The sequence below is a fragment of the Anopheles gambiae genome, chromosome X, assembly GCF_943734735.2.
Source record: "Anopheles gambiae chromosome X, idAnoGambNW_F1_1, whole genome shotgun sequence".
In the NCBI taxonomy this organism is placed as follows: Eukaryota; Metazoa; Arthropoda; class Insecta; order Diptera; family Culicidae; genus Anopheles; species Anopheles gambiae.
In genome coordinates this window covers 1,364,381-1,381,083 of record NC_064600.1, presented here as the reverse complement: position 1 = coordinate 1,381,083, position 16,703 = coordinate 1,364,381, and the positions used below count along the sequence as shown (strand labels likewise).

At 48.1% G+C, this 16,703-nt stretch overlaps 1 protein-coding gene across 9 annotated transcripts in view; it reads left to right on the top strand.

Moving 5' to 3' along the window:
- Positions 1–16,703, top strand: part of LOC1272191 (hornerin) — an 82,632-nt gene that overhangs the window by 42,882 nt on the left and 23,047 nt on the right. Inside the window, exon 1 of one of the 9 annotated variants that reach the window (XM_061655114.1) lies at positions 5,709–7,288. The exons of the other annotated variants lie outside the window; for them this stretch is intronic. The gene's annotated coding sequence lies outside the window, so the exon portion shown is untranslated. Of the gene's footprint in view, positions 1–5,708; positions 7,289–16,703 lie in introns of those variants that run through there. 9 annotated transcript variants of the gene reach the window in all.

Here is a 16,703-nt window from a genome sequence, read left to right as displayed (position 1 = left end):
TTTCGTTGGGGACTCTTTTTTTTGTTGCTGTATCGGACACTTGGGCCATGTCACACTGTCTGTTTTGTGTTATTGGTTGGTTGACGCGGGCGCGGGTGGATCTTGTTTCGCCGATCCGGCCAAGTTAGAAGGGCGCAAAATTGTGCGCAAACGAGAGGAAGATGTCTTTTTTTTTTCTTACAAAAAAAAAAAGGTAAATGGCAAAATGGCAAAAGATTGTCATGGAGGGGGGTGGGGGGGGGGGAGGGGGGGTATAAAAAGAAACAAAAATTGAATCAAACCGTGGTGGTGAAGAGGATGGAAGAAACAAAATAGCGCGCGCGCCTGCCCGTGCACACACAACACACACCAACACACTGATGAATCGGATCAAATGTCCGAAAGCTGCAGATTTTTTTTTTTTTTTCGCTGTGTTCGCTATGTTTTGTTTTTTTTTTAAGAGGCTGATTGGTAGAAAGGGCGACGGATGGTGGTAGGTGTGCGGATTTTGGGCCGTTTTCTTTCTCTTGTGCCGCTGCCCCGCATCCTTCCCCCCCCCCCCACAACGCGGACCCCTGTACTCCGCGTGTGTTCACACTTTGCTCGCGTTCCCTTTTTTTTTTTTTGTTTCAAACCGCCCCCTGTCGCTCTTTGGCGAACTCGGGCGCTTTCGGTGGCTTTCGATTTGATCGGGAGGGGTGGACGATGTGTGTGTGTGTGTGTGAGAGAGTTGTGCGTGATTTTTTTTTTGTTGCCTTTGTTTTTGGCTGCTTTACTGAGGCTGAATTGAAATGGATCGTTTGGATCTCCCGGCACCGGTTTCGCGAAAGGGACGCCTCGGTAGGGACCGGCGGGGTAGGTTTTTGGTGAGTTTTTGGCTTCACCCTTTGCTTCGCCAAACACCCCCCAGAGTCTCTTTCACGAAGTCGAAGGATGAGTCCGATCTCTACCCCCTCCCCCGCCTTAAGCAGCTGAGTGGGCGAAGCAAATATAAACGAGAAAGCAAACGGGACAGATTTAGCCAAGTGAAATATATATATACCCCTTCTTCCCCTCCTCACCCCGTCTATCTTTCTCATTTTCTTGACGGCTCCACGACGGGCGGTGGTGAACGTGAAATGACCATTGTCGAAATTTTACAACTCCTCCTTCTCCTTCGCCTCTTCCTCCTTCGCCTACCACGTTCCACGCAGATTTATTCGGCCTGTTCGGCGGTTTCCAGAAGGTTAAACATTACAACGTTTTCGTCTGTAGCCGCAACATTCACCGGAAGTTTGCCACGTTTGGCGGAAAGGGGGACAGTATAGTTTACGGTGCGCGTTAGCTTATTGGTGAAGGGTGACCAAGAAGATAAAAGGGTTTCCGGAGGGGAGGAGGGTGGGTGGAGGGGTACAGCTGCTGCTTTTCCCACAGGAAAAAAAAAAGCAAAACCTGCCCCGTAGTGTAGCGAAGCGGCGCGTTATCGCTCTTTATCCCACCGGCTAGTGTTCTAATTCAACCTGCCAATTAGCGCCCAATTAGTTGCCGATCAATTTGCTAATCGGCTAGATGTGCGGATTGCCCGCCAAGAAGGGTCACACTCGCCGTGTGCGCTGTGATGCTTGGGGACTGGGCCCGTTCTAATCACCAGCCGTTATCGCCCTTCTCTCGCTGTGTGCGAGGATCGGTTTTGACGTCGGGTGCGATCTGCTACCAGTGTGTGGCAAGTGATCGGTGGCTCCTTGCACCAACCGCCCAACCAGAGGGCGCTCTCGCTTGCGCACGCCATTTACCAACACGCGCAATCCACTCCGGTGTTTCCCCCAAGCAACCGTTTTATCCCTCCGCCACGCACGAACCGGGACCCGGAGCGTCAAATTTAACCGAAGACACCGATTGAAAGCGAAACAAAATCGATGCAACCAAATTGCTTCGTGTTTGCAAAAGCAACCGAAAAAAAAAAAGAAACGCTTGATGCGAACAGTGCACGATGTGCGGCTGCTCTCGCTTGCGCTCATCCCCCGCCGAGCAAAAAAAAGGAAAAAAAAACACGTTGTCAACTGCCCTGCGAGGTGGTGATGTGTGTTTTGCGGGGAGCACACACGAGCGAGCAGGATAGATGATCCGTTTGTGTGCGTGGGGATGACGCTTATCAAAATAAAACGAAGCGAAAAAAAAACAGCAATTTGGAATGAGATGTAGAGTAGGAGATCCCTGAAAGAGGTGAAGCAAGCTAACAAAACCCCCCCCAAAAAAAAAAAGAAGCGATGAAGCAGCGACATAACCTTTAAATGTGTGCATGTGTGTGTGTGTGTGTGTGTGTGTGTGTGCCTATATCATCGCGATAGGTGATGTGTGTATTATTTTATTTTTTGCAATCTAATCCGCTCACTCGTGACGCTCGAAGGGCACGCGGACTGAGAGAAAGCAGGACAGGCAGAGTCGTTCCTGAACGAAAAACTCCATCGCTTGCCCAGAGCACTAACGCGCGAGCGGAAAGAGATAGAGTACGAAAATTAGAGGTTAATTAGAGAACAGTATCGAATATTGATACGCGAATGATAAAGAATGTTTGCGCACCCCCGGTTTCTGGCACGCTGCAGGAGAGAACAGTTGTGCGCAAGTGGAAGAGTAACAGAGAGGGAGCGATTGGAAAGCGCGCGCTCGCGAAAGAGAGAAAGCGAGCATTGGACGAGCGGAGCGAGAGAGGCGTTCGCGATCTTGACGATTCCGCAGTGATCGCGCAAAAGCGAATGGCGTCACACACGTGGAAGCGACAAGTGACGTGCGTTGATGAAGGGAGACAGGTTTTGGCGGTCGAGTGAGCGCGGCGCGGAGGGAGGGGGTGGTTAAATAAAAAGGGTGATTGGGCCGGGAAGCGGGTTGAAGCTAAATACACACCGTTTGGGCATTACCGGCACTTTTTGTCGCGTTCGGCAAGGTGATAGTGTACATACATTCAAGCGGGATGTGCGCTCGCAAGTGTGTGCGTACGGGATTCGCAATTGAACGCGCGCGTTGTGAGCGCGCGCTCTCTCTCTCTCTCTCTCGCTCTAAGTTCATTGGTTCTGACCTGCGTTTGGGAGAGCAGCAGCAGCATCAGCAGCAACAGAGGCAGGGGCAGTCAATCGCTGTCCATTGCCAGATGGTCGTGGTGATCCGGCAAGTACACAATTGTGATTATTTTGCATCGAAATGCACTGCTTCAAGTTTTGTCCCAAAAGCGGGGGAACACGCATCAACGCTGTACAAGCGCATTCTTGAACTGGCCATAATAAATAACGAGTCAAGAGTCAAATGACTATCGTCCGTGTGTTCAAAGAGTCTACGGTGTTGAGAAAATGATCGTTTGCAGGGATCTTATTCCACGAACGTGCGATAACCACTGTCGCCCCGTGTGCGGACGGCCGCCGCTGTCATCTTCTAAGAATTCCTCGCGCTAGGTTTTGAGCTGGATCCGTTTTTGTTTGCGTTATTTTTCGGGGACTCCCAGCACAACACTCAGCATACCGTACTTTGATAACCGATGGACTTCAATCGTATCACTCGGAGCTTTTTCTTCTTCCCTTCATTCTGTTTACGACCTGCTCAACGTAAGCAGATTTGACGGGATGGGGAAGAATGGTTTTTTTTCTTTATTTTTTTAGAGACTTTGAGCCAATTGGCCTCATACGCCTCTTTAAAGAATGGTTTGTACATGTGTTTGCCTGCTGCTGAAACCCGAGCATAAACGAAAGTTTAACAGGCTGATGTATTTTTATAAAGATTTGATATGATCAGGCAGCTACAGGCTAAAGCAGTAAAGGATACAAACTCTATCGATTAATTCAGCATGGGTCTATTTTGCTATCGAGTGAAAATGAAATAAAATACAGATATTTTAAATGACATTTCACACACAAAAATCATCAAATAATGAACTTCCAGATTAGTGATGGGAAAAGTTGGCAAAAATCCGGAGTCGACTCCGATCCGACTCCGATAAATTCGGAATCGACTCCGGAAGGTAGGTCCGCGCTGCAATATCCGGAGTCGTTCGGAATCGTCCGGAGTCGTACGGAGTCGCCCGGAGTCGCCCGGAGTCGGAGTCATCCGGAGTCATCCGGAGTCGTTCGGAGTCGTTCGGAGTCGTCCGGAGTCGTCCGGAGTCGCCCGGAGTCGGAGTCGTCCGGAGTCGTTCGGAGTCGTTCGGAGTCGTTCGGAGTCGTCCGGAGTCGCCCGGAGTCGGAGTCGTCCGGAGTCGTTCGGAGTCGTTCGGAGTCGTTCGGAGTCGTCGGAGTCGTTCGGAGTCGTCCGGAGTCGCCTGGAGTCGGAGTCGTTCGGAGTCGTTCGGAGTCGTCCGGAGTCGCCCGGAGTCGGAGTCGCCCGGAGTCGGAGTCGCCCGGAGTCGTTCGGAGTCGTTCGGAGTCGTTCGGAGTCGCCCGGAGTCGGAGTCGTTCGGAGTCGTTCGGAGTCGTTCGGAGTCGTCCGGAGTCGTCCGGAGTCGTTCGGAGTCGTTCGGAGTCGGAGTCGTTCGGAGTCGTTCGGAGTCGTCGGCTCCGGACGACTCCGGTCAACTCCGGACGACTCCGAACGACTCCGACTCCGGGCAGATCTAGTGGTTCCATTTTGCCGGAGTCGGAACCGAACTAACAATAGTCGGAGTCGGATCGGAGCCGTGGGTGCGCTCCATACAGCACATCACTACTCCAGATACACAACTATACCCCAACAATTGGCAACAGTTTGTACAGTAAAGTAGTACATTTAGCATCATGTCCTGGGAGTGTATTACATACGCAAAATACATCATTAGTAAAAACTTGGTTCGATACTTGGTTCGGTACTTGCAGGGTTTAGCAAGTAATTTTGTGACTCTTGTTGCAGCTTGTATGTGTCATCTAGTTTATGAATATATATTTTTTATCATTCATTAAGGTATCAAGGTATTAATTAAAATGCGCAATACTCCCTCTTATGACACGCGTGTGTTTTGACACACATAGAACGTAGTGCGAATTGTGCAAGCTAAAGGAAAGTAAGCAAATCGGTTTTAATGGACCTTTCAAATTCCAATAATTTACTAAATAACATGACGGAAGATATGACATGATACGTCGTTGCAAAGCCCTGACCCTGCCCGCTCTTTATTTGTAACCATAATGCAGAAATGGGCAAACAACGAAAAAGCAAGATGCAAACGTTCGCAATCAAGTACAAATCGCATCACAAACCATTATGTGCATTTCGATTGTCTCGGTCTCTGTAGTCTGGATTTTTTTTTTGTGCTTCAGTTTTTCTTTCCTTCTAATCCCTACATCATCGCCTCAACACTCAAATTTGCTAACCCCTGCGCTCTCTAATCGGTCGGCGCACACATGCCTGAGCGCCCGAGGCAAGAGAGCGCATGCCGTTCTCTCTTTCTCCCGGCGCAGCGCAATCTCGCCCTGCGTACCGGTTGGCGGCTCTCGATTTTAGCGTTCCATCTCGTTCGCACCAGTGCGCAAAAGAAGGCAAACCTTCCAAAACCACCCACTTTTCGCACAGCGCCCGCACTCTCTCAAACACGATGCCATGCGCCCGCTCTCTCGCTCTCTCTCTCTCTCTCTCTCTTTTTCTCTTCCGCAATTGTGCCAAAATTCTGGAGCAGACCGGGATGTACTCCCACCGCAGCAAAGGTAAACCTTGCAAAAGCCGATGCCAGAGCGAGATGGCCGCTGCGCTCAGCGTGAGCGCCGGCCACCCTAGCGCGCGTTTTGGGGTGGTCGCCACTGCGTACCCAACACACACACAAACAAACACACACACACACGCACACGATCTAATCTGGCTGCGCGCAACCACGCGATGCGCGAGCGGCTTCAGCTGTCAGTCCCGAGCCGATCGTCCGCGGGCCCGGCAGTAAGTTGGCCCCCTTCTGCGAGCAAGGCAGCCCCCCCCCCTGCAAGCAAACGAAAAAGAAAAGAACCGGCCCAAAGGAAAAAAAAAAGGAAACCACCATACAAGCCACACACACGCGCGCGCGGAGAGAGAGCGCGAGTGCTGCCAAAATCGAATCGGGCAGGGCAACCCCGAAATCAAACTCGCAACAAAAATCCCCGCAAAAACCCTTTTCCGTGGTGCACAACCCCCAAGTACACACAAACGCGAAGGGGGACGGGGTGAAGCTGTTCCTCCAGCTCCTCCTGTGTGGTTTTTTTTTGGGGGTTTTGCGTATTGTCGCGGCTTAAAATTTGCACAAAAAAAAGCATCAAAAAAATCACAACCGGGCGCCGGGGGAACAAAAACCGCCTGTTTTCACGTGTGTGTCCCCCATCGCCCCCCTGCTGTGTGTACATGTGTTTGTATGTGCGTGTGTGTTTGTGTATGTGTATAAGAGTGTGATGGTGGTGCTGTAGCAACAACCCAAAAAAGGGCAAAAAGAAGTTTGCGAACCAAGCGCGCGCAAAACATCATCGCGCCGGCCCGAATTTTCTCAAGCCGCGTGCGCGTGCAAGTTGCCAAATCCCTTTTTTCCCCCTGGTGCCCCCGCGGGGTGCCGTGTGGTGCGCGGGCGGTGGTGTGCGTGTGGTGTACGCCGCGCCATTATCTTTCACATTTGCGGTAAAAGTTGTGCCCGAAATAAGCAAAACGTTTTCCCCCCAGCGCCCCGTCTTTCCCGCGGGAGGGCTTTCCGCGGTCGCTGGCGCGCGCGCCGCCGCCGAAAAAAAACGCATGTGTGGAGTGCCGCCTGCCGCCTGTCACCACTTCGATCCGGTGTCAAGGGTCTACTTTTCCTGGGGAGGAGGAAAGTGTGTGTGTGTCTGTGTTTATGTGTGTGCCCGGCAAAGCGAGAAGTGGAAGGAGGGCGCGCCCAGAACCCCTGCATTTTGGTGTGATTGCGTGTGTGTGCGCGATTGTGTATGTGTGAGTGTGTGCAAAATTGCCGGCATTCTATTGTTGGGTAAATCCGTGTTCGTGTTTGGGGCAAATTTGTGCGCCCAGCACCAACAACACCAACAACAACGACAACCACAACAACATCCAAAGTAAACGCTGCGCTGTTTCTTGGTACCTGCTCGCCCGACACTCACAAGCAACACCAAAAAAAACCCACCAACCGTCAACTTATCAACCCAAAACCAGAAGAAAAGAGAGAAAAAAACAAGAAAACTCCAACGACAACAACAAAATTGAAGCAAAACACATCCTGAAATTTTCCGGACTCGGCAACGCTACGACTCGCGGGGACACAACACCGCACAAGAGTCTCAACGGTCATCGCGCGGGAAGGGATAACCCCCCCCCCCAAGGCCCGGGGCTGCTAGCGATTGGTGTTCCGCCGCACGGGAGGTGCCGCCCCGGGGGAGAGGTAAAGTGGCTAGGATCCTAGGAAAAATTCTAATTTTTTATCATTTTTGTATGGTGTTTTTCTTTCACGTAATTGTTGCATGGTTTTCCAGGAGTTTTCACGGTTGTGGAACTCTTTATTGATTTCTTATGCGAAAAATGAGCTTAATGTAATGAGAATTGGACTCTACAGCATTCTTGTTGGACAAATCTAACAGGAATTTCCAAGCAGCCTGTCCAGCAAAGGGTGCCATAGAGTCCAATTTTCGTTATATGGAGTTAACTTCGTGCATGAAAGAGTCCAAAAAGTGTCCCACAACTATGAGAACGCCTGAAAAATCCTGTATTTGAGAAAAGTACGATTTGTGTTACTTGGGGAAAGGAAGGTCAAACAGGATTAGTAGTGAAACAAAAGGCCCCTGCGGGGCAAAGTGCGTGCAATGTTTGGGGATTTGTAAATATATTTTTTCTTCTTAAAATATAGGGTTTTCCAGGAGTTCTCATAGCTGTGGGACACTTTATTGACTCTTTCTTGCATGAAATGAACTTATTGTAATGGGAATTGGACTCTTGTTGGACAAAGCCAATAGGAATTTCCAACGAGCCTGTCTAAAAAGGGTGCCATAGAGTCCAATTTCCAACTTATGAAGTTCACTTCCAATAGGAAAGAGTCCAGAAAGTGTCCCAGAACCCCATAGGAAAACCTTGTAAAAGCGCCCTTTTACGATTCGATTTTTTGTGTGCACGGGAAAGGCGAAAGGAAAATGGCATTATTAGAATCACTTAAAATTCTCATCCAACATTGCTAAGAGGCGAATGTGGCCAATAAGCTCAAAGTCTCTGTATTAAACAAAAAAAACATCTAAATTTGTTCTAAAGTGGTTTAAAACTGGCTGCAGCTTAAGGCAGAAGACGAACCCCTGTTTTCTCGTTGCGTTGTAGTTTGTTTTTGCAAGTGTGGTCCCGTTTCCTGTTTTGTGGGATGTCTTGCTGCCCGGCGGCGTTTGTTCAATCACCCCCCCCCCCCCCCCCCCCCCCTTCCGAAGATCAGCGTGTCTCTTGTTGGTCTAAGAAAAGTGCACACGCGGGGTAAAGAAATTGGTAGCAAAAAAGGAAAAAAAACCCCTTCCCAAGCATTGTCTGCTTTGACGATTTGAAAAACATCTGGCTTCTCCAAACATTGCCGCGTATGTGCGTGTGTTGTGAAAGGGACGTTGAACTGTTTTGTCTATAGCGAGAAATACACCTAAACATTGATAGCTGTGTGCCGATCCCATTTTTTGGTGCGAAAAAAAAAATCGTTTTTAAACGTGTATAACTCGCGGGTTCGTCGCCAGATGCGGCAATGCCTGTACTTTGTTGATTTGATTGGCGATTTTGTCACAAACGCTGTGTGTGTGTGTGTGTGTGGGTTTGAATTTTCTCGCGAAATGTTGCCTCCGTTTTCTTTTCTGCATGCTCCCCCGGGACTGCGCTTTGCCAAGCCGTTGGGCCGCAGTTGGCGGATGTTTGTGTCCGAGCAGCGCGTCATTTCCTGGAAACACATGCGCGTGCCAGATGCGCGCGTACGCGCTCTCTATTTCTTGAGTGAACAATGTACGTGGGGGGGGCGCCGTTGGTGTGTCGTCTACTTTTGATTGTAGCTATTCGGTCGTTCCCCGTAGAGCCATTTGTACTGTCGCTCTGTGGGCCCAAAATTGCCTACTGCCCAGTTCACGGAATATTGTGTTTTGTCTGATCGCGTCGGGTCTTTGTTCGTCCGATGAAACGTGCAAATTTTGTTCGATTTTTAGGTTTTGCTCTGTTGTGCGGGAATAAAAGGCGATGTTAAGGACAAAGTCGTTCAAGACAAAGCTCCATCATCTTTGCTTTGCTATTTCCCCAAACACAGAGGATTTTTAGTGTCCGCTCGAAGAATCTTCCTAGAGCGGTGCCTGCAACGATTTGAAAATCCAAAGAAAAAAAAAAAATAAAACAATCAAACGAAGCAGGTTTTTTGTGTTGGTGGGGAGGGGGGAGGGGGGCCTCTAAATTCGCAAACCGCCGTCTCCAAACAAAACTGTGCGCCGTCACCCATTCCCACTACTCCCCCTTTTTGTGGAAAAAAAAATTAACTCTCGCGCGCCTCTCAGCTCACCGAAAAATCTCCACCACACACACACACACACACCGACAGAAACCTTCAAAAACCGGCCTTGCTAATTCCTGTTCCCTTTTGCCCTCATTTTTTTTTTTTTCGTTGCACCCTGCCTTCTTACAAATCTCCCCTAACCCCCTCTCCAACACAAAATGCTCTCAGCGTTTTTTAGCACACACCGACTAACAAGCCCCCCTTTCCCCCCCCCCCCCCCCCCACAAACGAAAAAAAAACCGGTGCGCGAAAGGGAAGAAGCGCGCGAGCGCGAGGGGGTTGTTGCGCATTTTCTAACGGTACGCGCGGTCCAAAAATTTGCCTGCCGTTTTCGTTGGTGTGCGTTAGTATTTTTGCTACTTGCTGCACACACACACAGACAGACGGCAGTTTTGTGCACATACTTTATGTGTGTGTGTGTGTGCGTTAGATTTGTCGGTGGGGAGTGAATTTTAGAAGGTCGAGATTTGAACCACTTTTTTGGCACACGCGAAATATCTCGTCGAAATTGCGCGCGGCGCCGCCGCCGCCTTGTGCGATGGTATTAGTGTGTATGCGTGTGTGTGTGTGTGTGTCTAGTTTTTGGTCAATTTGGGGCTAGAGTGGTGTGTGTGTTGGTCGCTCTCCGACGGCATTCTCCGATGGTTTCTTTCTAATCTTTTTCGCCCTTGTCGCCATCCTGCCGCTTTGCCCCCCGCCATTGTCGTTGGCAGTGCAAAAAAAAAAAAAAAAAAAAAAAAAGGTACCAAAATGCCCAGCCCGCTTTGTTTGTTCGGAGGCAATTTTCTTTATCTTTTGTTATTTCTCGATATTCTTCGCGCTGATCACGTGCGGCCCATAGCTTCCCCTAACAAAAAAAAACACATTTTCCCTTCGCTTATTTTGCAATTCACAGTAGCTTTTGTCTCTCTCTCTTTCTCTCTCTTTCTCTCTCTCTCTCTCTCTCTCTCTCTCTCTCTCCTCTCTGTATCTCTGTATCTCTCTCTCTCTCTCTCTCTCTCTCTCTCTCTCTCCTCTCTGTATCTCTCTCTCTTTCTCTCTCTCTCTCTCTCTCTTTCTCTCTCTCTCTCTCTCTCTCTCTCTCTCTCTCTTTCTCTCTCTCTCTCTCTCTCTCTCTCTCTGCCGCTTTGAGTGTGTTACAACTCTTCGAAAGCGAAATTTTGGACAACAGCACACAACAACAACCAACTACTTCCCCCCCGGCGACGAACCCTTTCTTTTTTTTTGTGGTGGTGGTGGTGGTGGTTCGGATTTGACTTGATTTTTACGACCCGATAATACACAGGGGCAGGAGGAAACCGTTGGGATCGTCAAAAATGCAAAAATTATCGAAACTTGTTCCACTACGCGTGTGTTTGTGTGTGGGAGCTGGAATTTATTTTTTTTTTTTTTGGTTTTTTTTCCTCTGCATTTGATTTAGTCTGGAGGACACAACTTTCGGGACGATTTTTGATTTGTTTTTTTCTTCTTCTTCCTCTTCGGGTTCAACTTATCAAGCTCAATTTCAAACTGTTTTTCAAAAAATTGCAATTCTATTTTGTAGCTTTTTTTTCTAAACAGAAGATAAGGTTGGTTGTCTGCGCACACAGTCTTTTACCTGTTTTTTCCCATCGAAAGGAGCTTTTGAGCGTTTTTTTTTTGAAGAGTTTAATGTATAACCAAAATGAAAACATAATACCTCACTATGTATGCTTGTGTGTGTGTGTGTGTCTAAGAGCAACTTCAAACTCCCAAAATCTGCTTTCAAACACACTACCTCCACTACCTTCCCATCCTCCTCCTCCTCCTCCTCCTCTCGGTCGGCTCCATCACTCTCCTCTTACGTCACCACCCCACCAACAACCCCCTTTTGAGCAAGCATCATCAATCAAATCCACCGCCAAAATTTTGCACGACTGTGTGCGCGCGTGTGTGTGTGTGTGTGTGTGTACATATAGGCAAAAAAACACTCCGCACACTAACATGTACAGCCAACATAGATAAAAATTGATGAACTACGTTGGTGGGGAAGGAGGGATGGTTGGGGTGGAAGGGGGGGGGGGGGAGCAGGGGGGGAGGGGTCAATCTCTACAATCAAATATGCAACACATCTTGTTTCCCTACAATATCTGCCGTGTGGTGTGTGAGCGCGTGGCGCGAAACTCAGTGAGTTCCCTCCCCACCTCCACTACCTACCCCCCTTTATCAATCCTTTTTTCTTTACTCCCGATAGAGAGAGAGAGAGAAAGAGAGGAAAGCTAAGAGTAGTGCACAACAAAAAAAAAAGTGCGCAAAGAGTCTACTGGGGTGTGTGTGTGTGTGTGGCGGCTTGGTGTAAAGGGGGAGGGGAGGATGCGCTCCACACAGCAACCCCACCCCCTCTACGCACTGACCAATCCAGGAGAAGAGGCACGCGGGAAGATTTTGCAAACAAAAAAAATAAAATTAAATTAAGCAGCCCACCCCTGTGGAAGGGGAAAGGAGGGACGACGTTGTGGGGAGGAGTGTAGGACATCGGGTTGCAAAACATGTTGCAAACCCTCTAAAAAAAAAAAAACAAGATCCCTCCGCGCACTGAGTGCAATTTCACCGTTAAAGAGAGGAAGGTGGTCCTGTAGGCCCTTTCACACCCTCTCTCTCTCTCTCGCTCTCTCACTAGTTCCCGTTTTTTTTCTCCCATTTTCTGTGCGCCTTAATCCGGGTACGCGATCGAGTTTTGTCGCAGTTAAATGGGGTTTGTTTATTTCTTTACAATTTTTGTCGCTGTTTCGCTTAGTTTTCACTCGCCGAGGGGGGGGGGGGGGTGGGGAAGTACAAGAAGAAGTAAAGAAGAGCTAACCCTCCCTCCCCCTCGCTCAACACAGCCGCGCACAGAAGTAGAGAGACTTAAGCCAATCTAAATATGCCCCCGGAGGGCATCTTCGTACCCCCCCGGAGGAGGGGGTGTGTAGGGTGGGATGGTGTGGAAAGATGAGTTGCTGGTTGTTTGCCCCCCCCCCCCCTCTCCCCCTCCCCTATCTTCCAACAGATACTGGGATCGAACAGCCCCCTTGAAGGGTTGAGGAATGTGGGGTGCGTGTGAGAAGGGGGTGAGGGGGGGGGGGAGCGCTGGATCACGGGACCTTTTTTTGCGCGACAGTGAGCTCCTTCTGTTTGATTTAGCGGTGGGTTATGTCGAGCCGGGTTGATGGGTGAGGGGAGTGGGAGAGGGGGGGGGGAGGGGTAGGGTTGACATCGAAGGGATCAAGGACGGTCAGTCTCCGCACCTCACCATCACCACCACCGAGGAAGCGAGAAAGAACGATTAGAAGATACAAAAAAAGAGAGAAAAATGAAAAGAGAGAGAGAGAGAGAGAGAGAGAGAGAGAGAGAGAGAGAGAGAGAGAGAGATGGAGAGAAGGGGAGTGAGCGGGACTGGGATACACACAATTTTGGCACTTTTGCATAATTTTTGCCTATTGCAAGTTTCTCTCTCTCTCTCTTCTCTTGTTTGCTGCTCTTAATCTCTTTCATTTTCTATCGATTTTCTAATGCTCAGTCGATTTATGTGCTCTTTCTCTCTCGCTCTCTCTATCTCTCTCTCCCTCACACACACACACACTCTGCTAATACATTTTGGGGAGTCTCGATGCTGCGCGAGAGCGCCAAAGTGCTAACGTTTTTGTGGGGTTAGAGTTTTGCTGGGTGCAAGGGGAGAAGGGTTGCTCGATGGGTGGACGCGGTCGGGTGCTGGGTAGGGGGAGAGTCTAGTTACGAGTTGCCAAAAAATTTGCGCATACGATTAAAGCGCTCCCGAGCACACGAATAGCCGTGATAGTGTGCGTGTGGCCGTTAAACGCTCCCCGAAAAAGAGTGACGAAACCACCGGCGAGAGAGAGAGAGAGCAAGAGAGAGCGAGGGAGAGAGAGCTGCTTAGCACGCACGCGGATCTCATATTTAAACGAGAAATAGCAAACTCACCCCCCCCCCCCCTCCCAACCCTTAACCAATTTGTGTGTATCATTTAGGAAAAAAAGGAAGAAAAAAAGAAGTGATGCACACACTTAACCATACACACATGCCACGCTCGAACAGCACAAACACACACACTCGTACACCCTTACTCTCTACTGTAATGTTTGTGATCGGCTGAAGGGTGCTGGCGAGGGATGGGGGTGGACGGGCGTGATGTCGCCAAAATTTAATTCTGGCCAATAATTCCTGTGCCAGTTGCCCTTCTCTCTCTCTCTCTCTCTCTTTCTCTCTCTCGGGCCGTGCAAGAAGGGTTTGATGTGTGGGCGCGCCTCCGCTCTGTGTGCGTTCCTTTTTTGTGCACACACACACACACACACATGCACACATGCACATGTTGGTGTGGGGGTGGGTGGAGTGGCTCAAGTTTTTGCCATTTTTTGCGCATGTTTTTTTTCTTTTGTTTTTGCTTCCACTAATACAACATGAGCTCGTCGAGCGTGCGCGCGCGCGCGCGTTCGTTCGATTTTTGTCCGATCATCAGCATGTGTGTTTGGGGATCGTTTTTTTTTTTTTTTTTTTTTTTTTTTTTTACTAAAGGGCAAGCGATGGAGGTTAGAATGTTCTATTTTAAAACCCCCACCCGAAGCCGCCGCTAAGCTAAACCCCCACCCACCCTTCCAACTGCTTCTGACGGTTTCCGCGCCAAAGCGAGGATTTGTTTTGTCTGCTTGTGGGGTGTGGTAGCCGGTCGTTGTTCTGCTGGAGGTGTGCTGTGGTGGTTCGCTCTATTCTGCCGCTGTGGCCCGAGAAGGATAGGATGCCGTTTTGGACCAGGCAGTAAGGACACGAAAATCAAACACGTGGAAAGTGTTGAGTTTCAGGATGGGTTCACCAGCTTCTCGTATTTAATATTTGTGCCTCACTCAAAAGTAGCTCCATATTAGTAGGAGTCCTTAAAAATCTTTTTCTAGAAACTGTTAGAAAATGTAATTCTCTTTCAGGGCACATCTGAAACATAATTCGTTGGACTTCCTAGGTAGTTTATATAGTTAAGTCTACCGACCGGCATCGACCCCCGGTCTCGTAGTACAGTCGTCAACTCGTACGACTTAACAACAAGCCCGTCATGGGTTCAATCCCCAAATAGACCGTGCCGCCATACGTAGGACTGACTATCCTGCTATGGGGGGAATCAATTAGTCACTGAAAGCCAAGGCCACAAGTGGGTACAGGCAGGCCTTGACCGACATCGGTTGTTGAGCCAAAGAAGAAGAAGAAGACTTCAATGTATTTCAAATTCAATAAACTTTTTGTGTGGGAAGTTATGCTTTTTCATATTAAAGTAGACAGTTGGTGCAAAGATACCAGACATCATTAGTCTTATTTACGTCAACGAAGAATTAACCTTAGTTGGGTGTTATAAATGTTTTGTTTTTTAATTTGTTCAGTTTTTTTTTAGTTTTAGAGTTTTCAATTTTTTCGGGATATTTTAAATCCATTGTGAAATAAACAAAAAAAAAACATTGGATTTTTATTGGATGCGATGAAATCAAACTATTGTTTGTATTAGGCATGGGCAAAACGATTCTTTTCACCGAACGAACTAGTTCGCTCACCAAAAAGAACCGAATGTGAACGACGATTCTTTCATTCTTTTTTTTCATGGGGTTTTTATTCACAAAGAACGCTCGTTATCTTTTTCATTTACCCACCATAGACGCATACTGTAGCCAAAGAAGTACTCATTCTGCGGTTGACACCAATAATTTAAAAACATTAAACACTCGGCTGTCTGGTCAACACAATCCAACGCAAAACCGACCAAAAACTAGCATGTAAAAAACTAATACGAGCAAAAATGTCTCCAGCATATATTGTACCCTATGCCTTATACAGACTCAAGGATTCTATAAAAAAAACTACTTAAATATGGATCAACATGATGAGCGCAATCAATTCAGTTCAGTTCATTCGCGAACAATGACTAATCCGTTCGAACGGGCTCGATCTATTGAATTGTATAGCTATAATTTCCACACCAACAGAACACAGATCGAACACAAATGAGCCAGTTCGAACGCGTTCGATGAATTCAGTTGTGTAGGTACGCTTTACACACCAACAGAACACAGATCGAACACCAGTTCGAACGCGTTCGATGAATTCAGTCGTATAGATACGATTTCCACAACAACAGCACACGTATCGAACACTGCTGGACAAATTCGACGGCGTTCGAGGAATTGAGTTGTACGGGGGTACGATTTCAACACCAACAGGAGGGTACATTTTAATCTCTGACGACCCGTTCGCGCGGAGCTAGAAAGAACGAGAAAGCAATATGATTTTGCACGTTTGATTACCACATTTATGTGTGCCGTCGAACACTGAACGGAACGTTCGAACGCGTTCGGTGTAGTCAGTTTCTTCCAAAAGTCCGGGCCGTTCTTTTTGCTAAGAATCTCGTTCGTTCGTGCACTTTACCGAACTGTTCGAACGGTGCGATTCTCGTTCATTTTACACATGCCTAGTTTGTATGATGGGATATGTTTCCTGTTCTAATGTTCTTGAAAGCACTTGGATGAAACATTAAAATCAAAATGTGCAATATGATTGTGCAGTGGACCACGTGCGTTTAAATCCGTCAAATATTTCAGAAGTCAATAACAATCTTGTAAATGAGCGTTTGAAGCATATGACATATACATATTTAGGCCTTTCGGAGAGATTTAGTGCTATTTGCTTTGATATTATTCGTCAGAGAGAAGGATTCGTTCGTGAAATGTGGACAAAACGGATTGAAAACTTGTCCTGGCATCCTAAACCTAACTTGACATATCGCTTCTTTTTGAAACCGGACGATGTTCCGAAGGATCCGGTGTAGGAAATCACAAAGCTGCGTTTTTGCATGATAATATCGGTAGAATTTAAATTTCTAAATGAAGCAGGCATAGAAAGTTGTATCCGATTGCGTTTTTGATGGAAGCGTAGAGGAATTCTCCACTCAAATGGTACATAACCTCCAAAAATTGCACAATGCTGCTGTGGCGTCCTCTATGGCGTGACCAATTGCAGATCGTGTGTTTTGAACCCAGACGACCACCGACGTTGCTGATATGCACGCCCAAACCCCCAACCCAGTCTCGTGTAGAACATAAAACGGTCTTGAAAGCCTTGAAATAGGGTCACGCGAAGGTTCCTCCTGATGATCCTGCCGTGTGGTCTGAGATCCGTAAAACCCCCAAACCACCATGTGTGCTGTGCGGGGGTGTTTGGTGTTGTTAAGCCTTGTTGCGGATCCGTTGTTGGGCAATCAAAGCGGATTACGGCTTCCTTGTGTGGGGTGTGTGTTTTTTTTGATGATCCGTGGTAG